The sequence below is a fragment of the Typopeltis vanoorti genome, chromosome 9 (assembly GCF_054136105.1).
Source record: "Typopeltis vanoorti isolate ZY-2024b chromosome 9, IOZ_Tvanoo_1.0, whole genome shotgun sequence".
NCBI lineage: Eukaryota > Metazoa > Arthropoda > Arachnida > Uropygi > Thelyphonidae > Typopeltis > Typopeltis vanoorti.
In genome coordinates this window covers 141,063,485-141,091,149 of record NC_143557.1, presented here as the reverse complement: position 1 = coordinate 141,091,149, position 27,665 = coordinate 141,063,485, and the positions used below count along the sequence as shown (strand labels likewise).

At 36.3% G+C, this 27,665-nt stretch overlaps 1 protein-coding gene across 1 annotated transcript in view; it reads left to right on the top strand.

The window, feature by feature from the left end:
• LOC150103634 (transcription initiation factor TFIID subunit 4B-like) overlaps nt 1–27,665 on the top strand; it is a 397,716-nt gene that overhangs the window by 201,754 nt on the left and 168,297 nt on the right. The gene's annotated exons all lie outside the window — the stretch shown is intronic.

The following is a 27,665-nucleotide window of genomic DNA, read 5'->3' as shown; positions in this document are numbered from 1 at the left end:
TCTTGACAAGTAACAGACTGATTTGGAGGAAAATTGTAGATAGTAAGATAATTTACATCATTAATTAGTAATGATAAATTTTTCATGTAGTACTATCATATCCTGTACACCTCTTGAGGGTACATGGCAGGAATTTGATGTTGATGAAATAATATGATGTTGGTCCTCCAACAGCTCTTTAATATATAAATTAAGGATACCAAGAAATTATTTACTTGGTTTAATCCTTTATCCAAGTGTAAGCAAAGTTTGTGCCTGAAGTATTTTCAGGACTGGGGCAACTCATATATAGAAGCTAATGACTTCACATCACTTGCCTTAGTATCCCATAATGCAAAGCACTTATCCTTACGGGTATGTATAATGCTATAATTGTGGGAAGGGTCACTACTCAGACTGGTTTTGACCTTTATTGCATTATGGGATACTAAGGCAAGTGATGTAAAGTCATTAGCTTCTATATATGAGTTGCTCCAGTACTGAAAATACTTCAGGCACAAACTTTGTTTGCTTACACTTGGATAAAGGATTAAACCAAGTATATAATTTCTTGGTATCTTTAATTTGTAGTATAACCAAGTGGAAAAACTTCCAACAGCTCTTATCCGGCATCGATGCTACAAGATTTCTAAAAGTTTGTTGTGGTATCTGGTACCAACAGTTAACCAGCAAATCCTTTAGATCTTGTAAATTACATGGTTGAGCCACTGCAGAGCAGATGTACTCTTCCAACACAAACCTCAGATGCTTAATTGGATTGATGTATAGTAGATGCCACTGATGCACCTTGCTACAAACTATCAAAGCAGCTGGTTAACTCTCTTACCACCTCCCCCCTCACTGAACTTACCACATTCTATATAAAAACTCTACTCAATTTAAAACCTTGATTGAAAAGGTAACTTTAAATAATACAGATTAATTTGTAAGCTTTTGACATCACCTCGCTGTTTACCAATATTCCCTTAAATGGCACCTTAACACTCTTAAAAAACGTTTTTTCCTTCTGATATCTTAGATTTCTTTTCCTTTGCCTTCAATTCTGGTTATTTTTCTTAGAACAAAATTTATAAACAGGTAGAGAGGGAAACTTTTGTGGGCTTCCCCCTCTTGCCAATTTTTACATGGAAAATTTTGCAAAACGAGCCATAGACTCAGCCCCTCTCAAACCTTCGATATGGCTAAGATATGTAGATGATGATTTTCTATTTGGTCTCATGTCCCAGACACATTAGACTCCTTTCTCAGTCACCTCAATAGCCTACATCCAAGAATCAGTTTATGATGGAAAAGGAAAATAGCAATTGTTTACCCTTCCTTAGACAACTTAGTAATACGTCTTCCTAATGGTAACCTCTCCTTCACTGTATATAGAAAACCTACTCACACAGGCAGATACATTCATTATCTCTCTCACCACTACCACCCCCTCTCAACAATATGGCATTATTAAAACTAACCAATAGAAGCTAGCCCACAATCTCTCCCTTTGGTCGAAAGCCCTCCCTTTCAACCGAACTCTCTCACACACACACACACACACAGCACCTTCCTTTCTAATGGCTACAGCAATTACAGAATTTAAAAAATAATCAGTTTCTTCTCCATTCTCCGGCCATCTCTTCAGAAGGATTTCAGAAATGCCATCACTATCTCCTACATCCATGGAACATCAGAAAAAATAGCCAGGTGCTTTAAAAAGTACAACCTCCACGCAGCATTTAAGCCCCACTGTAAACTTACTATCCTTGTTCATTTCATCAGAGATCAGCCCCTCCTCTCTCAGTGCCTGGAGTATATAGAGTACCCTGTTTCTGCAAGCTGGCTTACTTCAGACAGACAGGTAGATCATCAACCATCCATTTAGAAGAACACAAATCATACACTACAATCACAACTATGGTCAATCTTGCCTTGCAGTCCATGTTCTGGATATAACCCACAGGATCTCCTGGAAAGAAATCACCATGCTCCACCATATTAAATTCAAAACAGAAAAACTGTTTTTAGAATCTGCAGCGGCACTCAGAAATCAACTGAATTTAAATAAATACAGTTGCATAAAACTTCCCAAAATTTGAGAAACATTAATTATCAGATGCCACCTACAAATGCCCATCAAGAGTGCACCACCTAAATATGGCTTTAGAGGATATTTTTTATAATCTTAGTGCTCTTCTGTTTGTCAGTTAAAGGCCAGAGGAAACCATGTACTTCATACCCCTATTTGACCGAAGTTTGATAATACATCAAGAGCAGATGAAATTTGTCCTTAGGGGGGATGCAGGAATGATGGCAATTTTTATACTAGCTTTACTTATATGTTACCAGTAAACTGATAGAACTAAGAAACTTGGTAGTTCTTTTTGATTTGCATATGTCTTTCTATGTCTTATTACTCATAAGACATGGAAACAATAAATTTCTTGTTGAGAGGCTGAAGAATACAGACTGTGGTCATTTATTATTTTTTCTAGAGTTTTTTTGAAAGAAAGTTGTTTTGAACTGTAATTGTGAGTCCAATGGTCTGACTTCTGATTTTGAATAGATTTTCTTTCTATAACCAGAGATTTGATAATTACTATCCATCTTTCCTGATATAATGTCTAGAAAGGAAAAAGTTCTTAGCCTCAACCATTAACATAATTTGGATTCAGTGATATATGGTAATCTTACTTTAATCCTTTTAAAGAAGATATGTACATTTTTCTGTATAGGAGCACTGACCTGTAAAATGTATTTCACCCAAATGACCAAGACTGATAAGTGTTTAAAAGGAATTGTTCAAAGTCTAGCATTTACAAGAATATATGACCTAAATAGGTATTCAAAGCAGTGAAGAAGTAAATAACAATTAAATTATAATATTCTATTATAATTGAATTGTTATTTGATTTTGTCTGCGCCTTTGTTCTTTTCTATGTCTATTATCAACCTAGTAGTTCTATCAACCACATCTTTGTTATCCCTTTACACGTGTACCTTAGGCCTAACTTACTTCTACTTTACTCAGTCATTACAATTATCTGCTTAAGATAAACATCTCTATTAATCCCTAATAATCTTCTTTATGTTCCCACTGCTAGTGAATGACCTTTGTTATTAGCAGGTTACCAACTCTTAAACTATGCAATTTAGAAAAATTTATTTGTTTATCAACTGCGGCATTCTAATTTGTAAAATATAGGTTGAGAATTATAGGATGGAACATAAGCAAGATCAAACTTAACTTACACAATCTCTTATATCTAGTTGTGGTGATTTTTAATCAAACAAGCACGCAGGTTCGCTAATTTTTTTGGAGACAGTGCATTGGCAGTAGATCAGGCAAGATAGTTATACAAATAAAACAATTTATTTTGATCCTAGAATGAAACTACAAATCACAATGTAAGAGGGAGAAAATTCTTTCTCAACCCAGTCATATACACATAAAGTGCAACATACAGTTAACTTTCTCTTACATAATACTTGCTAAACCCATTATATTGTTAACTCATCTAAGTTTAACATACAGTTATTCCTTGTGTACTAACTTAACTAATCTCTGTTCATTCTATATACAAAACTCACATTTGTTACCCTTCATTAGCATAACTGATTACTTAACTAGTAATTAACAATTTCCTCTAAGCACTATCATTAGATACATAAATTCCAACAGTAAGCTTTTAAAACATTAACAAATCTTATGCTTACTCACGTTAGACTTCACAGATAACCTAGCTGAAGAATTGTTCATGTTAACTGGACTGTATCTACAGTCCAGTTAACATGAACAATTCTTCAGCTAGGTTAGCTTAACCTTTTTCTGAACCAAATTTAAGTAGATTCTTCTGTCGGAAACAGGAATTGAACTGCCAATATCTTCCACTATGCCCACAGATAGCTGCACGCTTCGAGCACGTCGTCGGAATATGGCCGGGGGTTCTATCGAAATACAGCCTCGCCTACACCACCACCCCGTCCACCAAAAGGGACCGATGCCAGAAGCTTCCAAACTACAGAAGGAGAGCGATAGAGTGACCACTGCAGGTCTTCCAAATCCTCTGTGCTCTTTTTGAGCCCTCTCAGCCCCCTTAAATATCTTGTGTTATTGTATGCAGCTACGTAATTGTTGCCAGGATCACCCACCAGCACAATGATATCATAGCAGCGGGCTCCGTGCAAGACACTAAATCGTGGGCGCATAAACAAATGTTCGCAAGAACTTGCGAACGTTTGTTTATACACAGTCATCGTTATAATCTCCACTAATCCTCTTTCCTTTGTTTTACATACAACTTAATAAAGCTAAATTTTGTGCACACTTTTACAGCAAGGTTTAACATTCATACAATTTCTACATAATACTACATAAATTCACAAAAATTATAAAAATGGAAACCTCTGTAAAATCGAACTCAAAAATTAAATAATTTAATTTCTTACGAGAGATTTTATAAATTACAATTTTACACTGTAAGCTAAATACTTATCAAAGGTGGCAGAGCTGATAATGTTTGTTTGGAAAATAATTAGAAAGGCTAGATGACCATAATAGCAATAATCTGTAGCCATGTTTTTAAAATCTCAAATTTTTATGCGTGAGGACTGAATACCGATTAAAGATGACAGGAGCTAATGATGTTTACTTGGAAAACTTATGAGTAGGACTACAGACGACAGGGGTTATTTTTTTCAACAATGAAATTTGGCAATAGTATTGTTTAATAAAGGTCAACTACACAATAGTTTGCACTCAAACAACAATTTATTTATCCATCATCATCATCATCAAATTCCTGCCATGTACCCTCAAGGGGTGTACAGGATATGACAGTACTACATGAAAAAATTACATCATTACTAACTTCCTATCTACAATTTTCCTCCAAATCAGTCTGTTACTTGTCAAGACTCCAACATTATCAGATCTTATATTTCTATCGTCTAAGGCACTTTGTACCCTATCAATCCACCTATATCTTGATCTTCCTCTGGGACGTTTTCCTGCCAGCCTGGCAGAGAACACTTGTTTTGCTAATCTTTCCTCTCCCATTCTATTAAAGTGACCATACCACCTGAGATTAGCTCTGCTAACGCATTCCTGGATGCTGACAATGTCAAGTTCTTTCCTAATATCCTTGTTTTTAATATGATATTGCCATTGATGCCATCTGTTCATGCCTCTAATCTTTCTCAGGACTCTCATATCTGCGGTCTCTAGTCTTTGGTCAAGTGTTTTACTTCTGACCCAGCTCTCAGATCCATAAGTTAAAACTGGTTTGAACACTGTCTTGTATACAGCTAATTTAGTGTTCCGACTAATTTCTTTCTTATTCCATATGAATTTATTCAATTGACTTCCCACCATACCAGCTTTGTTGATTCTGTTGTCTATTTCTATATTTAATTTACCATCTTCACTAAAAATCATGCCTAAGTAGCTGAAATGTTTTACTTGTTCCACAGGTTCTCCATTCACAACACAGTTGACATTTTCAATGATTCTGCCTATTTTCATTGTCTTTGTCTTTTTATTGCTGACCTTCATACCATATCTATTACAACAGCTATTCAATTTAGTCAGAGAATCTTGCAGACTTGTAGCGGATTTATTTAGAAGTATAACATCATCCGCATAAAGCACAGAGCTGACATTAACATTTCCAATTTTGATATCAGGTTTAATACCACATTCCTTCATAATATGATCCATATAGATAATGAATAACAGAAGGGATAATGTACATCCTTGTCTCACACCAGATTTAACATTAAACGATCTTCCTGTACTTCCTTCAATTCTAACTGCTGACTTACAACTCAAATAAAGACTAAGTATTGCTAAGTAATGACTAAATATTGACTAAATAAGACTAAGTATTGACTAAATAATGCCCCATTGACACCATATAACTGCAGCGTATTGAATAGCTTCTCTCTTGGCACCTTGTCATATGCCTTTTCCAAATCGACAAAACTTAAATACAGATCTTTGTTATATTCCCATGCTTTCTCGACTATTTGTCATAAAGTGAAGATCTGATCCTGACAGCCTCTATTTGGCCTGAATCCAGCTTGTTCTTCAAAAATCTTTTCTTCCACAATTCTTCTCAACCGTTTCTCAAGTATACTTGCATAGATCTTGCCAGGAACACTCAGTAGGGAAATACCTCTGTAATTCTCACATTAAGTTTTATTTCCCTTTTTATATATGGGTACTGTGAGAGCTCTACTCCAATCATCGGGAATTTGTCCCTCTGTCCAGGCTTTCTGAACTATGCAGTGCAGCCACTAAGACTCTTATACCACCATACTTCAGCATTTCTGGTCGAATATAGTAGAAAAAGAAAGTAGAAAAAGCAATCAAAGGCTTGAAATGTGGAAAAGCCTTTGATTGCTTTTTCTACTTAAAGTATGGATATGTATTCCTGACTGCATGCCTGGGCAGTGTTTTTTACCACTGTGCTGTCATCACTGCTTGTTTCATTTAGCAGTTTTTCAAAGTAATTACTCCATACTTCAAGGATATTTTTTTCTCCCGTTTTCATGTCACTTTTATCATCTCTAACTCCTTTTACAGCACTCTTTCCTGCATTCCTAAGCTTCTTCAATAACCTCCAGAATATTTGCCACCTTCTTGACATTTATTTTCTATGTTCTCGCCAAAGTCCTCCCATGACTTTTCTTTAGCTAGTTTTACACAGTGTTTAGCATTCTTGCATTTGTCTCTGTATTCTGTAAGAGTAAAAGCTGACTTATTTGCCAGGAACTTTTGATATGCTTTTTTCTTTTCCTTCACTGCCTCTTTAACTTCCTGTGTCCACCAGGGAGGTCTGATTTTTTTATCCTTGCACACAACCTCACCACATGCCTCTCTGGCAGAATCAATCAATGTTTTCTTCAGAGTTTGCCACTGAATCTCCAAGGTTTGATTTCTGTTCTCAAACTCTTTCATTTTCTTTCCAATAATCTTTCTGTATTTTAGTCTACAGTTCACATCTGAGAGATGCTCAACTTTTATTCGCTTTAAAACTTTCTTATATGTTATTCTTTTCAATATGAAATTCAATTTTATCCTGCTCAAGACTAAATAGTGATCACTTCCAATTTCAAATCCTCTGTACACTCTGGTGTCCTGCACCAGGCAGAAAATATCACTATCAACAATAACATAGTCAATGAGACTTTTCTTATTCTTAGCCTCTTCTCTCCATGTGAATTTGTGCACATTTTTATGTTGGAACATGGTGTTAGTAATAACCAGTCCATGTCCTGAGCAGAAATCCAACAGATATTTGCCATTATTATTAACTTTGCTCTTTTCTCCAAATTTTCCCAAAATATTTTTGTATGTCTCACAATCATTTCCTACTCTGCTATTTAGATCCCCAACAAGGACCAACTTTTCCTTTTTCATTGTGTCAGTTGCTTTTTCTAAAGCCTCAAAAAATTCCTCCACTTCAACCTTAGTAGAACCTTCTGTGGGACTATAGGCACAAATAAGTCTCATTGTGCAGTTCCCCATTCTCATGTTTGCCCACATTACTCTACTTGAGACTGACTGCCATTCAAGAAGATTAGCCTCGTATTTTGTGTTGAATACTATGGCTACTCCTTCTTTTCCTTGATTGTCATTGCCTGAATATAACATTTTGTATTTATTGCTCAGAAAGATCTCACCAGTTTTGGTCTTTTTTGTTTCAGTCACCCCTATTATGTCGATCTGGTGCTTATCTAATTCCTCAGCTAGCTCCATTTCTTTGCCATTCAGGCTTCTTACGTTGATAGTACCGATCTTTAACTCTGGTGATGTTGAGTTGGGGTTTGTTTTCAGATTTGTTCCAGTAGCTGACTTTTCGCTGTTTACCCTGGTTCCCTGGCGAAAACAACGGGGGCCTTGTTTAACCGGGCGATGCCCCAGCCGGCATGAAATTTTGTCATGTTGTACCATCATTTTTTTTTTTTTATCCAAAGGAATGAAAAACATCCTTTAAAATCAAGCAAACTATAAAAGTTGTTTATTATTCCTCTTTTCTGTTTCATGTTATTAACATCACTCTTCATAGAATTACTTCGTCTTGGCATACTATACATTGTTAATAAGGAGGATAAATTTGAAATAAGACAAGATAGTGAAAAGTAAGAACAACACAGCTAATCCTTGTAATGTCAGCTTGGTAAATGCTTTATGCGAAGTGACTGAGACACTTATCTGCCTGAACCATGTTACTTGCATAGTTTGAAATGCCATATTTATGAATTTATTTATTACAATTAATGACCATATTTTTGAATTTGCTGATACTTGAAAATTAAAATCTCATGAACACTGGGAACTCGTAAAGCAAAAACTCATAAAATGGGAATTGCATGGACAAACTTTCTTTATGTCGTCATAAAGATGTCTGTTTTGGATCACTGGACTTTTACACTGTTAAATAGAATAATCATGTAGAATAAAGTAATTTGTTTTCTTTAATATTCATTTTTATCTCATATAATGTTTCTTAGTGAACTTAGATTATAATTAAATTATTTATTTTATATATATATATATATATATATATATATATAAATAAACAAAAAACTTTGAAGTAGGCAGCCTTGCTTTATGAAAAATACAAACAGCTTCTAAATGGATTGTGGTCTTGCATCATATGAAATAATTTGCCAACCTTTTTTTCAATAGTGTGTAGGAAAATTATGATTGGGCTTATCTAATGAAGTCACAAAATCATATCCATTGAGAACATTCTTTTCACTATCAGGATATACTTGTTGGGTTCAATGACATTTTATTATTATTTTTCTTTTATGACGTGCATTTCAAGAAAATATTGTAAATCTAATAGTACAGGTTTAATACAAATTAAAACAGAAAGATACTGAGAATATTTTTGTTAGAATGCTTTTTTTCAGAGGCTGTGTAACTCAGTGGAAGTGGTGTTTACACTCCTCTGCACTTAACTGCCCTAAGAAAGAGCATTGCAAGTTTAATTCTAGTCGCCGACTAGAAAACTTTTTCCAAGCCTTTTTTAGCTATTCCCTGAGTTAGTCGATCTCTGGCATGGGAAAGCAGGTTTTTTCTCCCGTAAACTTAAGAAAATCGACCGTAGAACCCACACTATTTCAGACATTAAAAATATTGCATTAGGGTTAGGTACTGTGAGATGGCGGCACTTGTCAGTCATCTCTTCACTGTGTGCCGCTTAATTAGTGATAGCCTTGGGCCAGCTATCTCTGATTGGCTTCCAGTGGAGATTGAACTGTCCACTCAGTCTCCAAAAAGTTAGATAGGGCTAAAATGGTCTCACATACTCCCTGCACAGGAATAAAAGGTGCTAGCTGTCTTTCTTTTATTCTCATTGATTTTATTCTGGTGATTGTTGAGGGCAGCACATACTACTCATCTTTCTTATTTGACATACCTTGCTAGTAAAACTAGTGCATCCTGGAGACTTGTACTGGACATCTGCATAAAGCAAAGAGCTAAGTAATTTGACATCTCCAATTCTAATATCAGGTTTAATGCCACTTTCTTTCATAAAAATATAAATGTGTTCTTGATATGTGCCCTACAGCAATGTACATTATTTTCTGCAGAGGACCAATCCATTTCATAATGTTCTCCAAAGAATCATGTTATCTGCTTTTTTGTCGGTAATGTTGCTATGGTATTCACCTAACCTAATTTTTCTAATTCTTGCATTCTGACCCCTTCAAACATTACCACCAGAACAGTAAATTTTCGGCTTCAAAATATTTTAAAATTCATCATATGCAAAACAGTTAATTGCATATGGTAAGTGTAAGATACATCATATGTATGAGTTTCCGCTTATCTCATGAAATTTTATGTTTAAAAACATTACTTTGACTGTTTTACTCTTATGTTCTAGCTACTCACTATGGTAATGGTGAACAGCAAAGCATGCTAATCTTTTTTGTAGACAGGCTCAACTGTTGGTTGTTATTAATATCCTTTTTTTTTTATGGTATTATTATTAAGAGCTGACCACCAGGAAGTCACAGACTCAACGAGGGATTTCACCTACTACATACACACCAGCTATCATGTTGTTCTTGAATTCATTCACATTGCTTTCACACACAACACCCAATAGCAGTCCATTCCAATCACGCAGCACTCTATGATAAACAAATCTAGATCTCATCCCCCCCTCTTAGCAGCATTCATTCTCAGCTTCCAAGGATGCCCTCTTGTCCTTTCCCCATTCTCCAGAAAATGAAAAATTCCATCAGCTGAAATCCTGTGTGGCCATTTCAGAAGTTTGTAAGTCTCAATCATATCAACTGTCTTTATCCTGCATACTGATGTCTGCAGTCTTCAAATTCTCAATCTGTCTTCATAATCAGTATTCCACAGTCCTATCATTTTCAACACTCTCCTTTGCACTCTCTCTACTGTAACAGAATCACAACTGAAACTGGGAAACCAGATCTGTGCAAAATAGTCCCAGTTAAGTCTTATCAAGGCCTTGTAAAGAGGTAGAATGACATCCTTATCTTTACATGTCAAAGTTCATTTCAACATTGCAATTTTCTTTTGAATTGTATTTGTAATCTTTGCTACATGGCCCCTGAACTTCAACTTTCTATCTGCTAACACTCCAAGATCCCTAGCCTGGTCAGTTTCTTCTAGTATAATCCCACCAATATAATGACATTGGATATCTAATCAATTCAAAGTGCATGACTTTACATTTACTGACAGTGAACTGACATCCATTTTCCCATGCCTACAATTTCATCCTATTCAAATCATTCTGCAAGTACTGCATATCACCTGCAATCCTGAATACCCTATCTATCTTTGCATTATCAGCAAATAGCTGTATGTCACCAGTTAAATCCTTCCCATTGTCATTAATGTACAGATTGAATAACAGTGGGCCAAGGAATGATCCACTGGTTACCTTATTTTGCACACTCACATCCCCCCCCCCCAGTATACCACTTTTTGATGTCTGTCAGTCAGCCATTCTCTTATCCATGCTAATATTTTATAATCCAAATCCATATTCTCCAATTTATGCTACTGTCTTCCAAGCTGTATTCTGTCCAAAATCCAAAAGTGTCATGGTGTATCCATTCCCCTTGTCTAGTTCATAGTATAACATTATTATAGAATGTGAGCAAGTTGCTAAAACATGACTTCCCTTAGAAAACTAATGCTGTTCATTGCAAAGTACAGATTCTCTGTCAACCCATTTCTGAATGCAAGCCCTAACCAACTTTTTCCAAAATCGTCACCACCAATCCTGAAGTATTGATTGGTCGATCGCTGGATACATCTGTCTTTGCGCCATCCTTGCACTGGGATTTACCATACATTCTTTCCACTGTTGTGGAATCTTCCCTGTTCTGAGACTCATATATATCCTGGTCAAAAAATAGCTAGTTCAGCTGAACACCCTTTTCACACCCGTGCTGATATCCATGAGCCTCTATTGCTGAATTCTTATTCAGTTTGTTCTTTTGTCTATTAAAAGGATGATGTAGGAGGAATACTGTTTGAATAAGGATGATGTTCATTATGAAAATTATAAGCAGCAGGCCAGAAGTGTCACTACTGTTGTATGGAAAGTTAAAAGTCTGAGAATGAAAAGAAACTGAATCTGCAAGCTAAAGATAATCCCAAAGAATTTTATTGACATTTTGCAAGTAAAAGAAAGAATGAATACGAAAGAATAACTCTACTGAATGCAGATAGTGCTCATTACAATAGACATACAACCATGAGCACATGAAACAGCTTAAATTTTAATAGACGAGATCTAAAGTCGAACTTTTGCATCCTCCAAGTTTTCACAGGTTATTGTGTTGAAGTTGATCTCAAGAAGACTGTCTCTCAAATTTTTGAAAACTTAATGTAGCCCTACTTATTGATGTTGAGTACTTTGTAGCTATTGTTGACTCTAAAAATAGTCTCTAACTTGTAAATACTTCTGTAAACCAGTTGGTTTATTTCCATCTAACACTGTTTGAAGGGATGTCCAGATCATGGTATTCTAGTCCTGACTTGCCATAAGGAAGGTAGTGAATGCATTTCCTCTGTTCTCTGAGGCAGATGTTAGCCGCTGTTTCTTTCTGGACATAGTATGCTATGTTACCATCACTGGCCACTTTGTATACTCCGTGAAGGTAGAGAATGGAGTTTGTCCTTAAATGAATGAATCAGGGTTGATAATTTGAAGTATAGTTTGAATATCGTGTGACCTTCATGCCACTTTCAAACTATGCAAGTCAGGACTGGCAGATAATGCTTGGTCCCTTTACTGAAAATTAGATAGAAAAAAAAGAAAAGAAAAATAGTTCATATATAGAAGTTGTTATAAGTCAGGTAATTTTCAGAGTCAGCAATGATTATGAAACACTCGTCTGACTTCATCAAGTATGGCTGCATTAATCTGCCAAAAATTTGGTTGACATTCATCTTAAGGTCAATCAACTTCTTCTGTACAACATTGGAAGGCACCAAATTAGGATTTTAGGTCTTTTCTCCTTCACAGTTTGAATTGCTTCACGTACTCATTGTCGTGTGTTTATTGTAACACGTAGCTGTTCTCTAAAAACACTAGTTTTGCAATTCAGTGAAATATAAACTAGTTAATAAGTATGCATTTACATTTTGTTTCTTATATTGTAATGCCATGAAAAAGAAATGAAGTGTATCAATGTTCTATTTAATCTGATAAATTATTCAACAAGAGTATTCCCAGTTTAGTTTCATGGCCATGAATATAATTTTGAAATGGACTATGATGATCTAGAAGTCTCTTTACACTCAAAATACAAATCTTATTGGGAAAAAAAATCAACACTTTTGCAAATAATAATGAAACTTTGGAGCCTCTGAAGAAAACATCAATCGATGTTTTCTTCAGAGAGGGAAGTAACAAGGTTGTTAGCAATGATAGAAAAAAATCTGGGGTGCTAAGGGTCAAAGCTGTATAACTGAGAGGAGACCTCCACATAGCCTTTAAAGGAATGCGGAGAACCGACCACGGCTTCTGACCTAATGTCCAATCCTCACCTTCTCGTGGTGCACACTGTTGGGTATCTACTTGGATACTGAACGAACAAGGATGGGCTGGCTATTTGGGATTTAGCCAACCAAATTGTATTCTTATTGATTAAACCAAAATAAAAAATGATGGTACAACATGACAAAATTTCATGCTGGCTGGGGCATCGCCCGGTTAAACAAGACCCCATTGTTTTCGCCAGGGAACCAGGGCGAACAACGAAAAGTCAGTTACTGGAACAAATCTGAAAACACACTCCAACTCAACATCACTAGAGTTAAAGATCGGTACTATCAACATAAGAAGCCTGAATGGCAAAGAAATTGAGCTAGCTGAGGAATTAGATATGTACCAGATCGACATAATAAGCATGACTGAAACAAAAAAGAAAAAAACTGGTGATATCTTTCTAAGCAATAAATACAAAATGTTATATACAGGCAATGACAATCAAGGGAAAGAAGGAGTAGCCATAGTATTCACCACAAAATACGAGGCTAATCTTCTTGAATGGCAGTCAGTCTCAAGTAGAGTAATGTGGGCAAATATGAGAATGGGGAACTGGACAATGAGATTTGTTTGTGCATAAGGTCCCACAGAAGGTTCTACTAAGGTAAAAGTGGAGGAATTTTTTGATGCTTTAGAAAAAGCAACTGACACAATGAAAAAGGAAAAGTTGGTCCTTGTTTGGGATCTAAATAGCAGAGTAGGAAATGATTGTGAGACATACAAAATTATTTTGGGAAAATTTGGAGAAAAGAGCAAAGCTAATAATAATGGCAAATATCTATTGGATTTCTGCTCAGGACATGGACTGGTTATTACTAACACCATGTTTCCAACATAAAAACGTGCACAAATTCGCATGGAGAGAAGAGGCAAGGAATAAGATAAGTCTCATTGACTATGTTATTGTTGATAGTGATGTTTTTTCCCTGGTGCAGGACACCAGGGAAAAAACAGAGTGTACAGAGGATTTGAAATTGGAAGTGATCACTATTTAGTCTTGAGCAGGATAAAATTGAATTTCATATTGAAATGAATAACATGTAAGAAAGTTTTAAAGCGAATAAAAGTTGAGCAGCTCTCAGATGTGAACTGTAGACTTAATACACAAAGATTATTGAAAAAAAAACGAAAGAGTTTGAGAACAGGAATCAAACCTTGGAGATTCATTGGCAAGCCTTGAAGAGAACCCTGATTGATTCACCTAGAGAGGCATGTGGTGAAGTTGTCTGCAAGGATAGAAAAATTAGAACTCCATGGTGGACACAGGAAGTTAAAGAGGCAGTGAAGGAAAAGAAGAAAGCATATCAAAAGTTCCTGTCAAATAAGTCTGCTTGTGCTGAGAATACAAAGACAAATGCAAGAATGCTAAACACCGTGTAAAACTAGCTAAACAAAAGTCATGGGAGGACTTTGGCAAGAATATAGAAAATAAATATCAAGAAGGTGACAAAATATTTTGGAGGTTGTTGAAGAAACTTAGGAATGGAGGAAAGAGTGCTGTAAAAGGAGTTAGAGATGATAAAGGTGACATGAAAACGAGAGAAAAAGATATCCTTGAAGTATGGAGTAATTACTTTGAAAAACTGCTAAATGAAACGAGCAGTGATGACAGCACAGTGGTAAAAAACACCGACCAGACATGCAGTCAGCAATACATATCCATACTTGAAGTAGAAAAAGCCATCAAAGGCTTTAAATGTGGAAAGGCAGCAGGAGTAGATGATATTCGACCAGAAATGCTGAAGTATGGTGGTATAAGAGCCTTACAGTGGCTCCACTGCATAGTTCAGAAAGCCTGGACAGAGGGATGAATTCCCGATGATTGGAGTAGAGCTCTCATAGTACCCATATATAAAAAGGGAAATAAAACTGAATGTGAGAATTACAGAGGTATTTCCCTACTGAGTCTTCCTGGTAAGATGTATACTTGAGAAACGGTTGAGAAGAATTGTGGTAGAAAAGCTTGGTGAAGAACAAGCTGGATTCTGGCCAAATAGAGGCTGTCAGGATCAGATCTTCACTTTATGACAAATAGTCGAGAAAGAATGGGAATATAACAAAGATCTGTATTTAAGTTTTGTCGATTTGGAAACGGCATATGACAAGGTGCCAAGAGAGAGAAGCTATTCAATACACTACAGTTATATGGTGTCAATGGGGCATTATATCAAGCAATGCTTAGTCTTTATTTGAGTTGTAAGTCAGCAGTTAGAATTGAAGGAAGTACAGGAAGATGGTTTAATGTTAAATCTGGTGTGAGACAAGGATGTACGTTATCCCCTCTGTTATTCATTATCTAAATGGATCACATTATGAAGGAAAGTGGTATTAAACATGATATCAGAATTGGGGATGTTAATGTCAGCTCTTTGCTTTATGCGGATGATGTTATACTTCTAAATAAATCCGCTACAAGTCTGCAAGATTCTCTGACTAAATTGAATAGCTGTTGTAATAGATATGGTATGAAGGTCAGCAATAAAAAGACAAAGACAATGAAAATAGGCAGAATCATTGAAAATGTCAACTGTGTTGTGAATGGAGAACCTGTGGAACAAGTAAAACATTTCAGCTACTTAGTCACGATTTTCAGTGAAGATGGTAAATTAAATATAGAAATAGACAACAGAATCAGCAAAGCTGGTATGGTGGGAAGTCAATTGAATAAATTCATATGGAATAAGAGAGAAATTAGTCGGAACACTAAATTAGCTGTATGCAAGACAGTGTTCAAACCAGTTTTAACTTATGGATCTGAGAGCTGGGTCAGAAGTAAAACACTTGACCAAAGACTAGAGACCGCAGATATGAGAGTCCTGAGAAAGATTATAGGTGTGAACAGATGGCATCAATGGCAATGTCATATTAAAAACAAGGATATTAGGAATGAACTTGACATTGTCATCATCCAGGAATGCGTTAGCAGAGCTAATCTCAGGTGGTATGGTCACTTAAAGGGAATGGGCATAGAAAGATTAGCAAAACAAGTGTTCTCTGCCAGGTTGGCAGCAAAATGACCCAGAGGAAGACCAAGATATAGGTGGATTGATACGGTTCAAAGTGCCTTAGACGATAGAAATATAAGATCTGATAATATTGGAGTCTTGACAAGTAACAGACTGATTTGGAGGAAAATTGTAGATAGGAAATTAGTAATGATGTAATTTTTTTTCATGTAGTACTGTCATATCATGTACACCCCTTGAGGGTACATGGCAGGAATTTGATGATGATGAAAAAAATCAGAACTCCATATGGGACTGAAAGTTAAAGGGGCAGTCATCAATTGGACGGGAAGTTTTTACTGAGTCAACACATGCCATGAGAGAATGCAGTGAAAACTGTCAAAAAGCAAAACAGTGTTTAAAAGTAGGTGATAAAGGTAATATGAAGATTGAAGACAAAGATCTCCCTTGCTCGCATCCACCTTATACAGCTTCCCGTGATGGTTTATTGTTCTCCCCATGTCTTCAGATCTTCTATGAAAAATTTAATCCATGCTAATCTTGTAATTTCCCCCTTACCAACTTATATGTCTCGATCAAGTCTTCCATCTTTCTTCTATTCACTAAGCTCTTTAACTTGCATTCTCTCAATCTGTCCTGATATTCCACATTTCAGAGACCAGAAACCAACTTAGCCAATCATCTCTGAATCCTCTCCAACATCACATCCGTTTTGAAAACCCGATGACCAAATCTGTGCACAGTAATCCATATGCACCCTGATCAAAGTCTTGTGCAATGGAATCAAAACATCCATACTTCTACAAGTCAGGATCTCTGCATCATTCCCATAATCTGCTGTGTTGTCCTCACACAGCTGATACCTTCAATTTTAGCAAAATATCCATGAAATTTCAAGTCTTATTCAACCTTAATCCCCAAATCTTTAATTTCCTCACCTCCTCTAAAATATCCTCACTAATCCTGTATTATGCATCCCGTCTTTGCTTCCCAAACTTTAAATTAGTGTTTTTAATGTTGCAAAGCATACGCTTTGTAACATTGAACTGACATCTTCACACACTCGTCCATTCAGACCATCTATTTAGGTCATCTTGCAAAGCTACAACATCTGCTCTACTTCTTATAACTCTCCTCAACTTTTGCATCATCGCAAATAACTGTATATCACCATTTAAGCCCTTTCCGATGTCATTTACATACAAATTAAACAACAGTGGCCCTAAAACAGACCCCTGTGGCTCACCACTGGTGACTTACCTCTTCTGGATATCACTCCCCCCCCCCATACACATCCTGCTGATACCTGTCAGACAGCCAATCTCCAATTCAACACACTAATATACTATCTGACCCCATCTGTTCCATTGCAAGTTTGTCATGTGGCAATCTATTGAAACCCTTAGCAAAATATAAATATACTACTGTACAATATATGCACTCCCTTGTCCAGTGTATTTGTCACCTTGCTATAATAAGACATTGCTAAAACACAGTCTTCTTTTAGCAAATCCATGCTGTTTATTAAAGAGAATTCTACTGCTGTCCACTCAGTTCTGAATCCTTGTCTCCAGCACCTTGACTACAACTCCAGACAAGCAGTTTAGAGTTAATTACTTTGAAGGATTGTTAAATGAAACAAGAAATGTGGTAGAAAATATTCAAAAGGAATGCAATCAGGAGTACATATCAATACTTGAGGCAGAAAAAGCCATCAGAAACCTGAAATGTCAAAAGAACTAATATTTGAACTAGAAGTGCTCAAATATGAAGGTGACTGCACTGCATAATTCAGAAAATATGGTCACAAGACCATATTTTAGATGATTGGAGTAGAGTTCCCATCTATAAAATGCTAAATAAAATAATATGAAAATTACAAAGGAATTGAATATCCCTAATGAATGTTCCAAGCAAGAGTTATGTGTGCATACTTGAGAAGAGGCTAAGAGAAATTGCAGGGAACTGGAGAACAAACTGTTTTAAGGCCAAATTGTATTGTCTGCATCAGGTTTTCACACCAGATTGTCATTTGCCATTATTTCTGAAATCATGGCAATCTGGCATGAGATAGTGGCCTATACAACAAATATATAGTTGGTTGCTGCTTATAGGTGAGGGAGGGGGGTGGGGGTGAAAGATGTTTATCAGCAAATTACTACATTGTGTGCAAGTTAAGTAATTATTATGGGAGACTTCAAAATATGAAGTCATAGATTAGAAAGAGCAAGGATAACAAGGAGAGAAGAAAATGGAATTTATTCTCATCTGCTAAGAGATAATTGAAACAGCATTTCATGGAGCAGGCTCGGTAGTGCCTGCTCAAAGTTTGAAAGTGCATTTGAAACTTTGAGCAGTGCATGAAAGCTTGACTATCTTTCATGCACTGCTCAAAGCAGAGCATGAAAGATAGTCAAGGGGAATCTGAATTCAGGAACAATATTAAACTCTCTATCCAAGGCCATGAGGATTAATCAAGTAGGAGTTAGATGGAGCCGCAGAAAAAAAAAAAAGATGTAGAAGATATATAAGAAGAAAAGAAATTAGCCAAGCTATCCAAATGTAATCATAAGGAATTATTTTGTTATGTGTCAAGTAAAAGGAAGAATGACCTTAACAGAAGCAGAAATAAATGAGAATATTTCAGTGACTGAAATGTTAGAACAGAGGTTAATGAATTGGAAGCATTTAAGATATTGCAAAATCTCAATGGAAATATGGCCATGAGAATTAGATGGGATATCATTTCATATATTAAGAGAATCTGCAAAGGATTGCCTTTGACGGCAATCCTTTGCAGATTCAGGTGAAGTTCTCAGTCAGAATCTCAGTTCAGGTGAAGTTCTAAGGGAGTGGAAGAAGGGCAGTATAGTTGCACACAGGCAGCTCCTCCAAAACTACAGTAGCAAGTCCTGGTGAGTATCTTGGGAGTGGTGATAACTATTGAAAAGGCTTGGTCAAAGAATCCAGGAATGGGTGGATAAGAATGTGATACTCTATAGGGATTGGTGCAGCATAGTTTTGTGAAAGGTAGTCATGCCTTTGTAATTTAATAACATTTTATAATACAGTGAGTTGGATAAAGGAATGGCTACATGGTGATACTGTTAATTTTGCAAATGCTTACACAGAATACCACATGCAACTGTTATCCAAATTAAATCAAATGGAGATGAATCTGAAACTGCATGAATATGAGCAAGGTCAGTAGACAGATACCAAAAAGTTCTGTATTGAGAGAAGCAGGTTATTTGATCTATTTCATATAACAAATGATATATAGGAGTGAATAATTTGCGGGGGGGGGGGGGGGGGGGTTAGTGGATTGAAAGTTGAAGTTCAGAGGGCATATTGCTAATAGCCAAGGTAGCTCATTAAATTACTTGATTAATGAAGAACACACTAACAAGCAGAGATGTTTTAATTCTTCTTTCTAAAGCCTGGATATGGCACATGGATTGTTTTGCTCAGGTCTGGTCACTTGAGGATGAGGAAATGGTGGAGAAAATCTAAAAGTAAGTGATCAAGATGATAAATGGTCTGTCGAATGATAGAGTGAGTTTTGGGGTTGCAGAAGCTGGTTAATAGGAAGAAGAGAGGTGTGGATATAATAGGAACACTAAAAGGTTTTTTATGGGATTGATGTAGAGGAAACATTTCATCACTTGGCTAGTGGGGAAGTAAAACAAAGGTAATCATCCTTGGAAATTGAGTAAGAGTGTGGTTAGCAAGTGTATGAGGATGGACTAGATCAGGGGTCGCCAAACTTCTTTGACCGTCGACCCCTTCAAGAGTTTCTTGACTTTTTATCGACCCTCTCTATTTTACTATCGCATACTTATAATAGGACAAGCAAAAAAGACGCTTATGTGAGTTTTTAGATTGTTTATTTTATAGTTACAGTATTTGTTATATGTATAATATAGTATATATTATCATATTGGCTTAACGTCAAAGGGATACATTTTTGTTTTTGACGTCCTTCTTAACATTACATATTTGGTAGGAGGGATAAATAATATAGAAAATATAAAATTTAATTTAGATAACAAAATAACAATAATACAATCTTCCTTACATATATGAAAATAAGACTTTTATTAACTTAGTATACAATTTACTAACGTTGTCAATGTGTCTATGTGAAGGGTGTACTTCGTTGCCGGTTGGGAACTACCGACATCCGTTTATTGGTAAATACGTTATTTTGGCCTACTTGATTGTCTTCCGTAACTATTTTCATGACCTTTCTCCATCTTACAGGTCCTATTCATGTCACTGTTCCTACGATTCACTCTTAATTGCATTGTCATTCAGGATGGAGGTAATCCAAGTTAACCAAATTAAATATTACCAATAGATTGGTATGGTATATAAGATGTCTTATATTTTTCTATCGACCCCTAACAATGTTATATCGACCACTTTGGCAACTACTGGACCAGATTTTTGCTTGGAGTGTGAAGAATGAGTAGAATGGCTTGCTAGAGTTAAGTCATGTAAAATCATGTAGTGCTATCATAGTGTTCTGTACATACCTGAAGGATGCATATCAGGAATTTCATGATGGTGATGATGATATGTAACATATATGTTTATTTAATATTTTTAAGAGAGCAGTGTCAGCTTATACCAGGTGTCCATTATTGAGTCTCTGTCCAGTTAGGAAGCTGATAACTTCACACCAGCTGTTTATATCCCCCCCCCCCCCCAAAAAAAAAAAACACACACACTCTTTGTAATTGTAGGTGACCAGTTATAAAGTTGACTGACTGCTGAAGTTTTCAGGTTATTTTGGATTTTCATTTTAATGGTATTGACTGCACGTATTTAGTTTATTGTGTACATTTTATATAAGTGACGGCAATTTATGCTAATGCAATATTTTGAAATATAAACATTAATTCTGGATATTAATTTTTATAATTTTATTCTGTTCTAATCTCTCCTATTATGTTCACATTTGTATTTTGTTTGCCTTTATGTATAGATTCTGGCAGTCATTTGCGTTTTTCTTCAGTGTATGATTTCTGGCCAGTTCCTTTGTTATGTTTCCTCCCATATCTTTTATTATTATTAATATTAATCATCATCATCATCGCGACGGGAGGAATCTTTATCTGGTCGATTTCAATCGAAGGTGAGTTAGCCGATCTCATATGGAGGTAGCAGGGTTTTTTCTCCCGGAAACTCGGGTTTTTCATCCCGCATACATACAAATTGGCCCTTCAGAACACACGCAATTTACAGACAAAAATTACTAGTTGTGGTGGTGTTGGAAGTGGGCGGTAGATGGCGTTGATGGAGATGATTCGTAGCAGAGAGAGTTGTAGATGTCCTCCCACGATGAGTCTTCGGACTCCTTGGAGGTATCAGGAATAATAATAATAATAATAATAATCATTTTCTTGACCTCCATAGAGTCACAAGACTCATTATGGGGGGTCAGTGCAAAGTCTGTCATACCACTCCTTAAGCTCATTCACTCTGCATTTTTATCATCTTCTCAGACAATTCATTCCATGCTCCCACTATACATGCAAAAAAACTTACTTCTTATCCTTTTACTCACTATTTCCTTTTGCAGCTTCCGATTGTTCTACCATGTGAAATTCTCCCTGATGTTAATCCAGTAATAACCTTCATCATATCCCTATTTATTTTCTATCCACCAAACTCTGCTGTATGCATGCCCTCAGTTAGTCCTCATAATCAGCATTACATAGTCATGATATCATGCTTGTTATCCATCTCCAATCTCTTCATCCCCTTCAAATCCCAGTGATCACATCTGAGCACAGAAATCCTGATGTGGTCTCCTGTGATGATTTCCTATGACTTGCTTTGTTCCATTTCCTGCCATTTCTTTTATTTCCCGTGATTTGCTTTGTTTGTTACAAATCCCACTTTTCCTTCGTTTTGTTTTTCGCTTTTTTTTTGTTGTTGTTGTTGTTGCAATTTCCTTTCTTTTGTTTCCCACCATTTTCTTCATTTATGATTGTAAAGATAGTTCTATTTTCAGTGAATAAAATGCTGCCATTTCATCTATTCTGTTTCCTTTGTTTCATGGAAATTATTTTTCAGGAGAGGGGGTAGTCTTTTTCCTTAAATTCACTGTAGCTATCCTTGCTCTATAACAGACTCTTTCTCTAGGGGTTTGCTGTAATGGAAAGTAACCGCTGTTTTAATGTATTAATGACATATTTGACATAGTACCATACTTGATCATTTTCCATTTCGCAAAATTTTCACAAGTGATCAATTGAAATCTAAATTTTCCTAAACTCTTCTAATTGACACTCATGGGGTTCCAACACAAATACAGGTGGGCCATAATTAAACTTCCCCTATTCAGAGCCTTATGCAATTCAATCTGACAACCGGAATGTCACCATATTTGATAGGGAGACTAAGACATGGGGAGAAGGATTCTGTGTAAAAAAATTTTAGTTTGAAATTAGAGGAAATGTGGTGCTTTTGTAGCCCAGGAAGCCAAAAATGAAGTTGAACACCTGTTTTGCTGGCATCCTAAGAACTATAAAGTAAAGGGAAAAACTTCACAAACACATCCTATTGATAATCGTGTTCAGCATGTGCCTCACACGACTTTTGTACTTTACCTTATCACACTTTACTTGTAAAGTTATTTTACGTTGAAAGTTTGTTTTTCACTTGGTCAGACTATAATAAATTTAGTTTAATCCTTTATCCAAGTGTGTGCAAACAAAGTTTGCGCCTGAAAGTATCTTCAGGACGGGTAAAGTGGTACAACACCGGGGTGACTCCTTGCAAAGGTGGAGCAAGCTACCAACACTGCTATCTCAGTATCTCCCACAATGCAAAACACATCTCCTTGCGGATATGTATAATGTTATGCATTAAGGGAAGGGCCACTACCCAGACTAGTTTCGACCTTTATTGAGGTCTCTTCAGTGGGAGCCAGGCCCAAGTGGAGACACCAAGGCATTAGAGGAAATGTGGCATTAGCAAGGTCATCTCCTCCTATAGGAGCTGCCAAACGGTGTGCCACCTTTTTATTAAATTACTCTGGATTTAGAGAAAGATGTTGAAAGTTTGTTTTTCACTTGGTCAGACTATAATAAATTTAGTTTAATCCTTTATCCAGGTGTGTGCAAACAAAGTATGCTCCTGAAAGTATCTTCAGGACTGGGATAAAGTGGTACAACACCGGGGCGACTCATTGCAAAGGTGGAGCAAGCTACTAACAATCCTATCTCAGTATCTACCACAATGCAAAACACATCTCCTTGCGGATATGTATAATGTTATACATTAAGGGATTGGATAATGGATTAAACTAAATTTATTATAGTCTGACCAAGTGAAAAACAAACTTTCAACATCTTTCTCTAAATCCAGAGTAATTTAATAAAAAGGTGGCACACCATTTGGCAGCTCCTATAGGAGGAGATGACCTTGCTAATGCTTCTGCCTTGGTGTCTCCACTTGGGCCTGGCTCCCACTGAAGAGACCTCAATAAAGGTCGAAACTAGTCTGGGTAGTGGCCCTTCCCTTAATGCATAATATTATACATATCTGCAAGGAGATGTGTTTTGCATTGTGGGAGATACTGAGATAGGAGTGTTGGTAGCTTGCTCCACCTTTGCAAGGAGTTGCCCCAGTGTTGTACCACTTTACCCCAGTCACATGTCCTGAAGATACTTTCAGGCGCAAACTTTGTTTGCACACACTTGGATAAAGGATTAAACTAAATTTATTGAAGTTATTTTACCTTAACGGATGCAATGCGTCAGCCACTCTTCATGCATTTAGAACCCGTCAAAACTGTGTGTGTGAAGGTCCTCTGCCAGCTAACAATTAGAGCGATGATTCAGAAGAGTGAAGAAACAGGATCTTTGGATGCTTGACCTGGCAGAGGAGAGAAACCAGTGCCACTGCAATTGTTAACACATCACACAAAAATGTTGCTGTAGTAGTATCAGTAGCACTCACAGAGTAGTGCAACAATTGGATATGGTTTGTTCCACAATATGGAAAGTCTCGCATTAAATTATTACATTTTATCCATACAAGATCAGCTATGTACAGCAGCTGCTACATGATGATTAGGATAAGCGATTGATATTTAGTCAGATTGGAAGTCAACGATGCTTGGCCGTGGAAAATTCTGTGGGAAGACGACTTGCATTTTTTTCTCAACAGGACTGTAAGCACCCAAAATTGTCATATTTGGGCATCTGAATCACTCCACAAACTCCAATTACATTCACTGTAAACTACTATTTGGTGTGGCTTTACAGCTGATTTTACAATAGGGTCATTTGTTTTTTGAGGACATCACTCTGACAGAACCAGTAATTTGTTCCATTACTGCCCCAGAAATATCACAATATGCTGAAGAGTTTTGGCATTAGGCAAATTCAGCAACGATGTCTGGATGAAACTCTTTTTAAACAAGATGAAGCACCTATCCCTCATTGCATGACTGGTACTACAGCTTCTACAGCATCACTTCACAAAAGAAAGAGCGATTATTTACTTTGGTTCTTTCCATTTGCATGGCTGCTTTGCTCACTGGATATTACTCCATGTGATTTTTGGTTGTGGGGTTACCTGAAAGCCAACGTCTATTGTGGCAGTGTCTTCTTGACTTGGCAGTCTTAATGAATACTATCATGGACTGTGACGAACATTCCTTCATATATGTTACATTCTACTGTGGAGAATGCTGTGAACAAGATGCAGTTTCCAGTCACCAGAACAATGGCACATTCAACCAAGTCCTTTTTCGTGTGGGTGAACTCAGTGTGCTCGAATTGGGCAACAGGTTTGTGTTATAACACTTACACTCCTTAACAGTAATGTTAGCACAGTAACTAAGGTATTAACTGCAATACCTAAATTACTGTGCTAACATTAAATTCAATTATGCATAATTGATATTTAATATTTTATTGCTGTGTTATAAGTGCAACACATAAAGAAAATTCAGTAAACTGAAATGAAAGTTTATCTTTTTTATTCATTTGTTTATCCATTTTAATCACTTTTTTTTTTTTTTTTTTTTTTACATTGTGCAGCACCATATTTCCCCTTATCAGTGACTTTGCAAACTGAATTTTTTTTTTTTGCAGAATCCTTCTTCCCATGGCTTGATTAGTCTCAACTAAATTTGGTGACATTCCAGTTGTTAGATCTAGCTACATAAAGCTCTGAATAGAGGAAGTTTAATTATGGCTACCTTGTACAAATAAAAATTAGGGAACTACAAAATTATAATACCTTTCCTTGGGAAACCATTCTCAGTTGTATGCTATATGAAAACTTTGCAACCATCAAAACCTTCACAGAAAGTAAATACTGTTTACAGCTTATAGATGAATGCTAAACATGCTATGATATATTCAACATCCAGTTTTTAAAGGTGACATACTCATATTAAACAGAGACATTTAACCTCAGAAATCCTGACCAGGTTTTCTTTAATCCACTTCTGTGTGAGTTGACATAATTAGAATAGGAGCGCATATGTTTATTATTAATTTATTTCTGTATTTATTATTTACTGTTATAATATATTAAAAATGATACTTATACTTCGTTTTCATCATCTTTGTTCATTTAAAATTAAAAATCTCTTGTGAAAAATACTGTGTTCCACAACAGCAGTCAGCCATTTTAGACATGAATATGCAAAAGTTTAAAAGTGTATTTAGAGAATTTGTACAAGAAAGATATTACTATTGAAAGAGAATTTGAAAGGAGAGAATTTGTTGAGGAACCTATGATAATGAAAAGTAAGATGATATGTACAGCAGAACATTTGCCAGAAGGAAAAGCTCCTAGAGCTAATGGAGTGTTATTAGAGTTAAGAGCTAGGGATGAAGTGGTTAATATATTAACTGAAATTTGTCAACAGATTTGGAAGAAAATATACGGGCCTAGAGATCATAAGACATCAGTATTCATATGAATTCCATGGACTGTGATAATTATAGAACCATTGCTTTAATTTCACATACAAGTAAAGTTGTATTGAAAGTGATGGGGGAAGGTGGAGAAGAAAAAGTTAGAAATATATGTGAATAGAGAAATGACAGAAGAACAGGAATTGGAAGAAGAGAATTAGAGACCATATAGTGAACATTCAATGGATTATGGAAAGAACAAGAGAATTTCAAAAGGGGAAGTATTCATCCTTTTTATTGATTATAAGGAAAGCATTTGACTGTGTGGATCATAACAAGCTGTAGAATGTGATCAGACCAGTGAGAATACCTGCTGAGCATCTAATTCTCTTAATCAGATAAATTAAAGATGCCAAGAAATTATATTCTTGGTTTAATCCTTTATTATTATTATTATTACATGACACCTCCAAGGAGTTCAAAGACTCATCAAGGAGGGCACCCACTCCACAACTCACCGTCTCCACCACTCAATCCACCAACAGCAGTGAACCACATTATCTACACCAATGCCATCTACTGCCCACCACCACTACCATCACTAGTATTTTCACAGACAATCACAAACATCCATGCCCACAGTGGGATTCGAACCTGCAGCCTTTTGGCTGGAGAGCAGATATGCTAACTGCTCAACCAACCAGGCCAGCATGTCACTTGTCTTAGTATCCTATAATGCAAAGCACATTATGGGATTCTAAGGCAAGTTATGTGAAGTCATTATCCTCTATATACGAGTTGCCCATTCATGAAGTTACTTCACGTGCAACTTTGTTTGCTTACATTGATAAAGGATTACACCAAGAATATAAATTCTTTGCATCTTTAATTTGTAGTGTAACCAAGTGGAAAAATTTTCAACATCTCTTAATCAGAAAGCTGTAAGATAACCAAGAAGCTTCAGCTCTTTGGAGAAATGGACAATGTTTGAGTGGAAAATCACCCCATCTTTTTAATATTTGTATTCAGTATATTATGAGAATAGTCCGCGTGGTTAGCCTAGTGGTTATGGGCTTCGCAACCATATGCCTGGGGAAGGAGTGTCCTAGGTTCGATTCCTGTCGGTGACGTGAGGAGCTGAAGGATCTTCCTCAGCCATAGCCAAGTTAGCTAGTCTTGGGCGTGGACAGCAGGGTTTTTCCCCCCAGTTTATTCTGTGGTTTTTCATCCCACAAAGCAGACAAACTGGCCTTGAGAACTTAACACTACAGGTCATAGGATATACTGGGGCATAGGGCTGACCACCTTATCCTGTAAACGGATTGAGGTCCGATGATCAATGAACCCTCGACACCGCAAGGTAAAGGAGGGTATAAAGAAGATGAGATATTATGAGAATATCTGACTTAGACAAAGACCCAGCAGGAATTAAGATTGATACCAAAATATAATTTAAGATATGCAGATAATGTAACCTTTACAGCAGAAATTAAGGAAGAACTGGAGCAGTTTGATTTTTTCAATTAAGAGGGGAAGCAAAAAAGCAAGGCTTAAACATCTGCAAAGTGATGACTTCTGGCAATTTGGATGAATTCATGATTGAAAGGAGTAAAATAGAGGTGGTTGACAGTTATAATGTATTGGAGTCCAGAATAAGAAATGTTGGTCAATGTGAAGATGAAATTAAAAAGGATCGAAGAATGGATGAGAGAAGGGGAGCTGTGTTAAACCTGGCAAAAATTATGAACAATATGCATAATTTT